This window comes from Episyrphus balteatus, chromosome 3 (genome assembly GCF_945859705.1).
Source record: "Episyrphus balteatus chromosome 3, idEpiBalt1.1, whole genome shotgun sequence".
NCBI lineage: Eukaryota > Metazoa > Arthropoda > Insecta > Diptera > Syrphidae > Episyrphus > Episyrphus balteatus.
In genome coordinates this window covers 8,143,556-8,156,359 of record NC_079136.1, presented here as the reverse complement: position 1 = coordinate 8,156,359, position 12,804 = coordinate 8,143,556, and the positions used below count along the sequence as shown (strand labels likewise).

General features: G+C 28.9%; 1 protein-coding gene across 9 annotated transcripts in view; it reads left to right on the top strand.

Moving 5' to 3' along the window:
• Nucleotides 1-12,804, top strand: part of LOC129913874 (uncharacterized) — a 128,023-nt gene that overhangs the window by 75,996 nt on the left and 39,223 nt on the right. The window lies entirely within an intron of this gene.

The following is a 12,804-nucleotide window of genomic DNA, read 5'->3' as shown; positions in this document are numbered from 1 at the left end:
CATTAAAAAATATAAGGAGTGTAATTTATTGATAGATACCGTTAATACTATCGTATGTATTTTTATGATTTAACCAACAATTCAAAGTAAAAAATGCAAGCTTTTGGTAAAATGAGACCATGAGACTTTGAATATAAAATATTTTATCCATTGCAATTTATTTGATTCCTTTTTTTTTTTTTGTTCATAATATGCTTAGTTCGCTTAGTTTCCAATTACCTACACATAAAATAAGAAAAAAAAAACTCAATCATTCTTTACTGTGTCGCTATACTGGGTGTAAGTACCTAATGAATATCGTATTGTTATGATTTAACAGGTACAAAAAATCTGGTTTTCTTATTTACCATATAAACAATTTTTTCTACGAATTTCATATAAACTGATAAGAACAGAAAGAGTTTTTTTTTTTGTAATAAGACTCACACGGGTATTCATTTATAATCTTAAGGTTCATTCAAGTCTTTTCATCGTATGCATAATTGAAGTACATATTTGTTGAAACAGAGTTGCCACACAAATATTTGAAAACTTTCAAAAAATATATATAAAGTTCCTTAAAGACCTTTTAGGAACACTGTACAAATTATTCATAATACCTTAGGGTTGCCATGCGTCCGGGTTTTCCCGGACATGTACTCTTTTTTGGCTGTGTGGGGGACGTCCGGGATAGTTTCTATGAATTGTCCGGGATTGTACTCTTTTGACGCCTTTAAAAATCTCACTTTTTGTATGCTACTCTTAATTCATTCCTTATTCAAAAAACGAATCGAGTTAATTAAAAGCGAGGCGTTTTTATTTTGGTCTATTATCTGCTCAATTCTTTTTTGTGTTCTGTTCCAATATAATCAAAACTCAAAAATGTGCGTATGAGGTACTGGTTAGTGAATTCTCTGAGCAACAAAAATGTATTTTAATAATTTATTTAAATTTTATTATTTATTATAGTAGGTACCTTATTGTAAGACTCAAGGTGCAAAATTTTAAACGATTAAGGGCCAATTTTTCAATAGTCAGTTAAATAGTCAGTTAGTACTTATTCCTAAGGATAGAGAAAAAATCAATTTTCCAACAGGCAGATATAGCTTATTCCTATGAATAAAACTATCTGCTTCTTTCAGAGACGAATAAAAATTATTCTAAGGAATAATCTCAATAAAAATATTATGTCAGTTGTCAAAGCTGTTTTGAAAGAATTTTGAAAAAAGTACAGTGGAACACAAGAAAACAAAAACAATCATGAATAAAAATGACGTTTAATTTTAAATATTTTTGAATTTGACAAATTTTTTTTGTTATTCTGTAGAATAAATTATTCTTGATTGAAAAATTCAATGTTTTTATCTGATTGTTTATGAGCCTAATAACTTTATTCGTCAAACAGTTAACTGACTGTTTATTAGAAGATTGAAAAATTGGCTCTAAAAAAAATATAAGGCCGCTTAAGTAAGTTGCTAAGTCAAAAAGAAGATTTCTTAACTTAAATAGTAACTTACTAAAAATTCTATTAGCATTTAACTAAGGGCCAATTTTTGAACAGTCAGTTAAACAGTCATTTAGTACTTATTCCTAAGGATAGAGAAAAAATCAATTTTTCAACAAGCAGATATAGCTTATTCCTTAGAATAAAACTATCTGCTTCTTTCAGAGACGAATAAAAATTATTCTAAGGAATAATCTCAACAAAAATATTGTGTCAGTTGTCAAAGCTGTTTTGAAAGAATTTTGAAAAAAATACAGTGGAACACAAGAAAAAAAAAACAATCATGAATAAAAATGACGTTTAATTTTAAATATTTTTGAATTTGACAATTTTTTTTGTTATTCTGTAGAATAAATTATTCTTGATGGAAAAATTCAATGTTTTTATCTGATTGTTTATGAGCCTAATAACTTTATTCGTCAAACAGTTAACTGACTGTTTATTAGAAGATTGAAAAATTGGCTCTAAAAAAAATATAAGGCCGCTTAAGTAAGTTGCTAAGTCAAAAAGAAGATTTCTTAACTTAAATAGTAACTTACTAAAAATTCTATTAGCATTTAACTAAGGGCCAATTTTTGAACAGTCAGTTAAACAGTCATTTAGTACTTATTCCTAAGGATAGAGAAAAAATCAATTTTTCAACAAGCAGATATAGCTTATTCCTTAGAATAAAACTATCTGCTTCTTTCAGAGACGAATAAAAATTATTCTAAGGAATAATCTCAACAAAAATATTGTGTCAGTTGTCAAAGCTGTTTTGAAAGAATTTTGAAAAAAATACAGTGGAACACAAGAAAAAAAAAACAATCATGAATAAAAATGACGTTTAATTTTAAATATTTTTGAATTTGACAATTTTTTTTGTTATTCTGTAGAATAAATTATTCTTGATGGAAAAATTCAATGTTTTTATCTGATTGTTTATGAGCCTAATAACTTTATTCGCCGAACAGTTAACTGACTGTTTATTAGAAGATTGAAAAATTGGCTCTTAATCGTTTAAAATTTTGAGCAATTGGATTTTAATGGCATTTTAAATTTTTTTTTTACTGTAACTATGTACATTCCAACTTTTGTAATATTAGCTAAAATTTTTACTTTAATTTTTTTTGTGAAAAAAATAAGAAAAAAATGCTACGGGAACAAGGGTTAAAATGTGATTTTTAGTTAAATTTTGAAAAGATTGTTCCGCTTTTTTTTGTTTTTATAAGACTATGCATTCCTTTTGTCCTAGATTTGTACTCTTTTTTGTGTCCTTATTTGTCCGGGAAAGTCCGGGATTTTACATCTCGATTACTAGTTTCGTCAAAATATATCTGGCAACCCTATAATACCTCCGTAGTTGCATATTATTTATGTCCAAGGGTTGGCCATCTGGTTTTTTTTTACCAAATTTGAATTTTTTATCTGAAAACTCACTTCAAGAACTTCTTTAAAGACTTCCTGTCAGGTAAATCAAAAAAATCTTGTTATCCTATTCTGTCAATCCCCAGTCAAAAATACTTATTTTTATTCTTCATCATTTATTTTAAAATTTAAACAAAATAACTAAAACTAAAATAACACTATGGCAACCCTTGATCAAGACTTCTTATATAAAGTATGAGTACAGGCATTTGACAGATTAAGAATAGGATAGAACAAAAAAAAATGTAGATACCAGTGCAGTGGCCATCAACCCTTGTTTTTCTTTTCAATAGTAATCTCCATTCTTAAACTCACGCATACAGAATAATGCTAACTGTACCTGGATCCTAGGGTTATAAAAACAATTGTAGGCAAGTCCTTGTTTTCGTCAGAAAACTAAAGGTATGCGGGGAAAACCAGGACCACAGAAATCACGATTTTTGTTGAAACTTCGTTCGGTTTTTGGTGGTTGTTTTTGTTTTCAAAAAATTCAAATGCGAATCGCGCAAAGCAAAGTCAGTCGACGAAAAGTCGATCGTCAGTCCAATCTTGACTTAAGCAACGGAAGGGTGCGTTCGTGTTCGTCATCTGTACCAGGCAACGCCACTGATTTTATATTTTCTTGTTATCAAACAATTTTTGTCTGTGTGTGTTTGTGTATTTTTGATAAATAATGCAGCTGCATTTATAAATGCAACCCTACAACCATATTCAATCTCCACAATGCGTGCCAAAACGTATAAATCTACCAAAAGTCACAGAGTGTTTTTATCCAAAATTCGTCTAACTATGGAACGAACTTTTAAAGATTCCTCCACCTCCTCAACTAATTCATATTCCAAACTATCTCCCGGTTTACGTCGTTCTCGTTCGGTTCGTGCATCATTTCGTTTGTTAAAAGATAAAATCAATGAAAACCTCATTCAGCAATCACCTTTTAAATTTGTTGCTAAAAATTCATGCGATATCCTTCAATCAGAATATCCTCATCATTGCCAGGACATGGTTGGGGATAGTGATTTTAATGAAAATGTTATTCGCAATGAAACACGAAAAACAAGTGAACGTTTCTTCGAACGCATTAGCAATCACACGCATTCGGGGGACAATATCGTTCACTATAAACAGGATATTGAGAAATTAATGTCAATTATTCCGGACTCAGTGCCGAGAAAAGCGTGCCAATTGCTACAGATTCCATCGGACGTTTTAAGATGTGGCGGTGGTGGGGAGAGAGAAATTACGGCAGTGGAGAGTATTAATGAGAGATTGTTAGGGATTAGTACTTATCCGGGTGTTGTTTTTGTTGGAAAACAATGTGAACGTGACATGGAAACGTACTATGATAAGTCCAAGACGATGTCGACAACGACGATGATGAAGACAGCTACAATTCGTCGAAGATCTTCGGTTAATCGCAGTAAGGATATATTTTGTTTCTTTCGACTTCTTCAATTTATTATTGGATTTTTTTTTTTTTTGATTTGCTATAACATTTAATCCATATCAATGCTGAAATTGTTACACGATGATAAGCTTAAGACAGTAATTTTGAAAGGTTCAAATGGAATCTAATGGAGTGTGTTTTTGGTTGAAATCAAATTTGTTCAGCTTTTATTCTGAAAATCATATAAAGAGTTTTTCCTGATGTGTTTATGGAGTTCATTCCACTTGGAATGTTTAAATAAAATATTATTGACTTTATCTTAATCACCGGAAGTTTGTCAGAATTTATTTTGAGATAAACCCTTTTTCCTTAATATATCATTCTGCTGTCTTGGAAATGTGTCATATTTTTAAATGAATTGAAATTTTATCTGGGAATTTTTGTGTTTGATAAAAAAAGGGTTGGTAATGTACTTTTTATGTAATAATGTAATGTACCAAATGCAATATGGATTTGAAATAAGATTCGAAAAAATGCTTACGAGATAGATATAATTCAATTTCAAGGAATTGTTTTGTTTTCTATCAGCTTATAGAGAATTTCTTTCATATAATTTGCTGCATTGTGAAGTTTTTTGTGTATGGTACATCTTCTCTTTAGATTCATTTTCCTGGACATCTACATGACCAGGTACTCAATGAAGTGTGAAATTATTATTTTTTGATAAAGTTCATTTAACCTGTCTGGTCTGTGTTCATGTTATTCCATACCAACGTACAGAATACAGATGACATAGAACTGTATAGAACATCTGTTTGATATAATATCAGCAGCGTTATGGTAGTTAATTAAATTTTGTTTTGCCAATTCTCTTTAACAATAAATAAGGGGACAGGAATAAAAAACAATTTAATTTTTAATTAAATTCTGCAGTGCCTGAATATAAGCAACAGTGATATGAGCATTTATTTAGTGCTTCTTTGTATATTTGCCTACCTCAAAGTGCTCGATTTAAAATCTTTAAATTACAAAAAAAAAAAAAAAAAGTTAGTCACAGTCTCAACTTTTGGGATTTTTTCTGTCTTCGGTTTCTATTAAGAAAATCCCCATTCAATTGTTATGATGCAAATTTGGCTGCTTTTAAGCTTTATTAATCCACGCAGGCGCATAATTCTTCTAAAGAATTCTTATCTTGAAATTTTACTAGTATTGAGTTATGTAGCACATGTCTTTGATATTGATTCAGACAGCGAGTTAAATTTTTTTTGGAAATTTTAAGATTTCAAAGTAAATTACACTGGTTTGCAAGGAAATCCTTCTTTAAATAAAACTATACTTTTCTAAAGAATTTTTGTATGCTGATATTCCGAATTTGAAGTCAGAATTGACCTAGCACGTCACGTTTTTTAGATATTAACGTTAGAAATTTTCAAAAAAAATTGCTGTTTTTGAAGAAATATTTTGGCATAATGTAATCTTTTTCAATTAAAATTGATACGGCTTATGAAAGAACTTATTTTTTTCTTTCAAATTCAATTTCAATCTTCTCAATATCTCTTTTCTTCTCCGAGATATCTTAACTCAAGTAAGTTAAGTAGGTTGGGCATATCTTACCATAAAGAAACTGATCTCTAAAAATTAATATATCTTTCTCCCTAGAACAAAAGTATATTTTTCTAATGGACTTTAGTGTGCTGATTTTGAATCCGAACTCAAAAAATTTCGGTCAGCCCTGGTTTTTCAGATATACCTAGTAGTTTTTTTTTTTATATTTTCTAAAATTTTGTGATACTTTAATGATTGTTTTTTTTTTTCTTAAAATCCTGACGTGATAGAATTTTTTTGACTTCGGATTCTAAATCAGCACATCAAAAACTATAAGAAAAGTATACTTTTGTTTCTAGGAGAAACAAATCTGAAGCTTTACAAGGCAGTTTATCGAATGGTTTATTACAAATAAGATATTTCTAAATAGAAAAATAGTATATAAAATTACAAAACACGTAAAAAATTTTGTTTAATGTATTTTATTTTGGTTTTCTTTACATATTTGACTTTTTAAATATAATGGGCATTGATATTTTACATTTTCCTTTGTTAAGATGCTTTTGTTCATGTAGGATTTACTAAAAATTGAAGGATTTCGAAATGTCTGCTTTTTTTGTCAATCAGTATTTTAAAAAAATGAGTAAACATAAATGTAACAGAGTATATTTGTATCAATCGATAGGTCATATTATGAAGAATAAGTCCTCCAAATTTGAGCTCAATGCGACAAATAGTTTTAATTTTATACAAGTTCAAATGAATCTAAAAGGGTGATTTTTTTAGAAACTACTCACATTTTTCAAAAATCATTTTTACAAAAATGGTACCTGACAGAATTTTTCTGAAACCAGATTTAGATTCAGGAAAGTCTAATCTTTCATAATATCAAAAAATTATTTGAAGGAGAAAAAAGTTAAATTTTGCAGACCAGTGTTATTCAAGAAAATTTACTGTGGAATTTTGGTATGTATGTTGATGTAGCGGTAGTAGCTTAGTAGGTAATAGTGAAAAGGAAGTTAATTTTTTTTATTTTTAGAAATTATTAGTCTTTAAAAAATCTTAGAAGATCTAGTGAAAGGAAAAGGATCGCAATAGCTCATAATAAACAACAAACCCTTCCGTTCCGTTTGTGGAAAATGCTTACACCATATTGCACTATAACTTTTTTGGAGTATCTAATAGTTTAACGTCCAAATTTCTTGACAAAGTTAACTTAAAAACTCGGACTAACGAAAAATTAAAGCTTAATTTGTTTAAATTTCATTTCTTCACCAAGTTCTAACGCCTTAAGGTTTGAATTTTTAACTTTTTTTGAGTTAGAATCAGAGTCTCAATATTGGGCTAAGATCGCTAGAACTCGAGTTAACTAAGATTTCATTTTTTTATCTTCATATTACTATCTACCGATAGGAAAAAATGTCATTGATTTTCCCTGAATGCCTCTTCCACGATAGACATTTTTATTTTGTTCAAGGAATATAGAACTTTCTAAACAAAAACCAAGAATTAAAAATAACAGTTTAAGGTCCAATTTATAATGATTTCTGCAGAATCTGCACGGATGAGGAGGAGGTGAAATCGATTCCACACCTTCTCTGTGAATGTTCTGCTTTATCTCAAAGACGTAGACTCCATTTGGGAGAATTCTACTATAACAACCCTAGTGAGCTAGCAAATATATAAGCTCCAAATGGTTCAACGAATAGGAAGAGAACAAATCTCAAAGATTCAAGTGTATCAGCTCTCCTGCTGATAGCCACGTTTACCTAACCTAACCTACGGTCTTATTTGTCCACACTCGATTATTTTTTAATCATGGATTTCCCCAGGAATAATCCTTAATTAAAAGTAAATCAATTGTGAGCAAACTGGCCCTTAAAATGATCTTAAAACCTTGTCAAGAAATCGGCCGTTACTCTCATTCAAGACCTACATTTTTCAACTCTAGTCCCTAGGTTTAATCTTTCTGACAATTATTTCAAAGGTACATTTATAATGGGTAATTTTATATTTCCTTTTTTTCTCAAATATTAAAAAAATCCGTTTTCAAAGTTGCTAAATATTAATATTTTTTAACATTCATACGATAAGTGTACTTTTAAGCCAATTTTTCGAGCATATTAGTTTTTTAACTTAAGGCACTCTGCGACGTGTTCGTGGTTCACTTAATTTTTGCTTAGGTAAATAAAAGCAGATTTTCCTCCAGTTTTTCTAAGCCCTTATTCATTAGATTGATATTTTTAATTCTAAAGAACCGGTTTCTGTTTCACAAAAAAAATATGTATGTTTTTATGGAATATGTTTGAATAAATTATAATCAATTTGTTTATGTATAGGAAAATATTTTGTAAGATAAAGCTTCAAAATCCTGGCCTTTCACATAAAAAATATTGACTGGACCTTAAAGTTTTTCAACAAACTATAGTCTGAATCAGTCCATATCATCCTATATCATGCTTATTCAGTTATTATTTTCAGATTAAAATATTCAAAGAGTCCTCTTTTACACATACTTTGCATAAGGTAAAGTCCTTTTCTATCTTTTCCAATTAAAAATCTTTAATGTACCGACATGTTGAAATAATGTATTAAATCATAAATTCACACCTCAAGCTGAAAGTGACTAGTATCTCTATTCTATAACTCATATAGAACTTCTTTATAAACACGATTGGTACACAAAAAAAATCTCCTCCTATAGATTTACTTTTAGCTACTCGTGCAAGAATCCCTCCTTTATGTTCTTTCAATCTTGTTTTTTTTTTTTTTGTGTAGATAAAAATAAATATTCAGGATTACATAAGTATCAAAGTTCCCTTAAAAATGCATGCCAAGAGATAATAAACAAAAAAAATAAAGGCAAAATCCCATCATAAACTTTTAATTACGTCTAATATAAAGTTTTTTTTTGTCGTTTGTATTCTATTTTCTACAGCCGCACAATGGATGAAAGAAAAAAAAAACTTACTTTAAGTGATGTAAATTAATTGTGAGAACACTACTACTTCCAGTACTTGTATACATTGGATAATGCACAGCTCAGTTTATTGTGTGTTGGTGGCGAAAACTTCTTTTAAACTTTTTGTATGTTTACAAAAATGATTTTGTTTGTAATTTCCTTAATTGGAAATTGGTACTTGGAAAGAGTGAAAATCAATATTTTATGAACAGGATTTACTTGTACGTCATAAAGTACAATATACCTACTTAGTCACAAGTGTACACTAACTTTTAAGGTTTAGTTTTTAATTTATGGTTTTACAGCCTGTAGCATTACAAAAAAAAAAAGTTTTTGATAAAAGTTGAGTATAAATTCAGTTTCAGATCATATTCACGTGAGCTTTGTGCAGTTTCAGTTCAGTTCATTTAAGTTTCAGTACAATTGTACTGTACAACTTTACTATTGTTTGAGCCCAGTTTAGTTCAGTTTGATTGCACATTCAGGTCTTTTTGAAACCACTTTTAAGAGAGTTTCAGTGAAGTTCCAGTTAAGTCATGTTCCAGTTTGAGTTCTTATTCAGTTCAGTACACTCTACGCATTTTCAGTATAGTTTTTAGATTTTTTGGAAAAAAAAACTTAAAACCAAAAGAAACAAGTCTTTGACTATATTTTTACATCACTTCTTCTTTATTTGTCCAAATTCCACACCTTAGCAAATTAATGACCCTATTTTAAAGTACCTACACCACATGAAATAATGACACATTAGTAAAACTATTTCATGCATATCGAACATTAAAAAAAGGAAAAAGCACAAAAAAAAATAGATAAAAATTTAAAACATTTCACATAGTTAACTGCTGGAACAAAAGGATCAGTGCTTTTAATGCTTTGTTTGGTTAGGGAGAAATAGTGGTCGGATAATTAACCACACAAACATACCTAATTATTATTATATGCTTCAAAACAACAGCTTGAACATTAATGTGTTGTATTTTTCATATGGAGACCTTAATAAAATAGACAAAAGCTTTATGTAAATAATGATTTTATAACCGACCATTGACCACAAGTTGTATGTGGTTTTGTTCACTTAGAAACGAGAAGCGAGAAAAGGTCAAAAACGGTCTGTTGTGGTTTTAAAAATTATTTTCTGCTTCCAAAAAAAGATTAACAAATAAGGTTTTTTTGTGTATAGTTTTCATTGTTAAAAAGAAAATATGGATGAAAAAATATAAAGTTTCAATTTAATAATGTTTGGGTTTTTTATAGCTTTTTTAATAAATATAGAAATTTGTCAGCATTTTTAATAATAAAGTAAACTTTTTGCCGCAAAAGATGGTAGCTTTTTATTTTTTCAGTAGATTAATAACAAACATAATTTTTCATTTCAACTCGGTCTACTATAAAAAAAATAAAAACGCATCTATCCTATAAAGATTTTTCATTCTCGATGTTATTTTGCTCCTTGAATCCTTTAAAAGGAAAGGATTATTGCTTCTGAAGAACCATAAATCAATGAATGTTTTAAAAGGAAAAAGATTATTGGTTTTGAAGAACCTTAAAGTAAACAATTTTATTTTGTATCCTTAAGCACCGATGTGTGCATCGATGCACACACATTCCGTATGTGCATGGAGTGGATATGTACTTAAATGCAAGTCAATCTGATGGTGAAATTCTTGTGAAAAATCTCAAAATCCAATAAAAGAAACCAAATCTTCTTATTCGTATATGCATTCTCATAAGGTTAAACGGAATCAAAAATCATTTTCTATAATATCAATCATAAATATAAATTGAATTATACTTTTAGCTTTAAGCTATTATTATTGAATTGCAATTTGTATTATACTTCCCAAGAACTTATAGGATTAAACTTTTTTTGGATGGAAAAAGGATAAATTTAAAATCAATGATGGTATCTACTTTAAGTTTTTGATTAACCTCGAGATATAGTAAACATGCCAGAAGGTTCAATCAAAATTGGAAATCTACTGTGGCTTTTTTTGGAAAGCAAAATTGTTCTAAATACCTAGAATTTTATAAAGCGACAGATAGAATGCGGTAGTGCTGATTAAGGAGAAAAAATAGAGCAAATTAATTTTTTTTGTGGTTGAAGAAAAATATCAATGTCGGAGTTCATCTGGTTGAAAAAGTTCTTATAATAACTTTAGTAGTGAAGGTTTCTTTTTTTTTAAATCATACTGTTTTTATTTTTTTATTTTTAGGTTTTAAAATTTTTAAAAAGGGGGCAAAAGTGGGGTAAGATTTTGGTAAAATCATTCTTGTTTTGTTCAGACGCAAGTTCTTTGTTTTTTTTAGCAATTTTTTAGCTTGGTTTATAAGATTGAAATGTTCCACTCGGAGCAATTTTTTTGTTTTATTTTTCTAAAAAAGGTAAAAGGTAATTTTTGAAAATATAAAAACATTATAAAGTGCATTTTCGAGTTGACACTCTTAGTGTAAAACACTGAAACTCACTCAGAATATGTAGTATAATATATATATATATAAATATATTTAAATATTCGAATTCAAAACAAATTTTTCGAAAACAAAAATGGGAACATTTTTTTTTGTATTTAAAAAAAAAAAAAAAAACCAAAGCGATATCTTTAAAAATTCGAATTTATTTACCTCAATTTTTTTTTTGGAATAATGGTTAGAACACTTTTTGAAAGTTAAAAATGAAAACTTAAAAAATCGTTTGTTTTCGACTCCTAGTTTTCGAAATGTTGAACTTAGAAGTCCATAACTTTGAAACATTTTTGGGAACAACTTTAAAAAATTAAATTTTCAAACAAATTTGGCTCTAAAACCTCATTTAAAAAAAAAAATTAAGCATTCCGGAACAAGTGTGGAACAACCTGGAACGATTTTCAAATATAGAATTAAAAAAAAAAATGGAGGCTAACTTTACACACTCGATCGATTCGCGATTTTTTTTTAGCTTAAAACATAGATTTTTGACCATGTTTAAATTTAAATATTTGAAGTGAAAAATGTATAATACATATTTATCTTGTCACGGCGCGGCGTATAATTAAATTGTATTCTTCACCATTCTACTTGCGATATAGGTACTATATATCAAGTTATGCATTCGTACAAAAAAAAAAGTTGAGATAACATTTTTCCATGACATTGCGATGGTAGAGAATGCCAAAAAAATGGGTCCCGGAATTCCGTCTGTCTGTCTGTCTGTCTGTCTGTATAAGGAGCTACAGCCTGAACGGAAGGACCGATTGACATCAAACTTGGTATGAAGCATTTTTTGGAGGCTCTCCAGAGGGGTTCTTGGAATTAATTTTTTTGGTATAAAAATAAGGGTACCTGTCATACAAAAATTTCGGAAAAGTTTAATTTCACGAAAACGGCTCCAACGATTTTGTTAAAAAAATTCAAATGTTAGTTCTTAAATGAGGTCTATCTTTTGAAGAAAAAAATTTTTTTTTTGAAAATCAATACAGTAGTTCCTCGATAATGTGAACTAATTAAAACAAGGCGTTTTCGGATTTTAGAATGATTCACATTACTGGAACTTTTTCCAACTGTCATTTAAATGATTAAAACATTCTTTATAACCAATGAATATCACAGAAAATATTTATTTTAAGCTCAGTTTAAGCATTTATTGAATTCATAAAAAAATCAATAAAATACAAGTAATAAGGAGTACACTCCATTTCAAAAACTGAAAAAAAAAAATCATAAGAATCTTTATAATCAATTTTTCATAAAAAAAACGTAAAAAAACTTCATAAAAAGATGTAAAATGCTAACAATGTCTAGACAAATAACAGTTATGCATTTTTCAGACCTATACAAAAATTGTGCCCGAACGAGAAAAACATGCAAGCTTTTGCAAAGGAAATTCACATTATAGAGTCTAAAAATTTTCGAAATTCACATTATAGAGATGACAATGAAAATTTTTGGCGATTCACATTTTAGAGAAATTCGCATTATCGGTAATTCACATTATCGAGGGACTACTGTATTAACGGTACCTGCCATAGGACCGCTTTTTTCAAA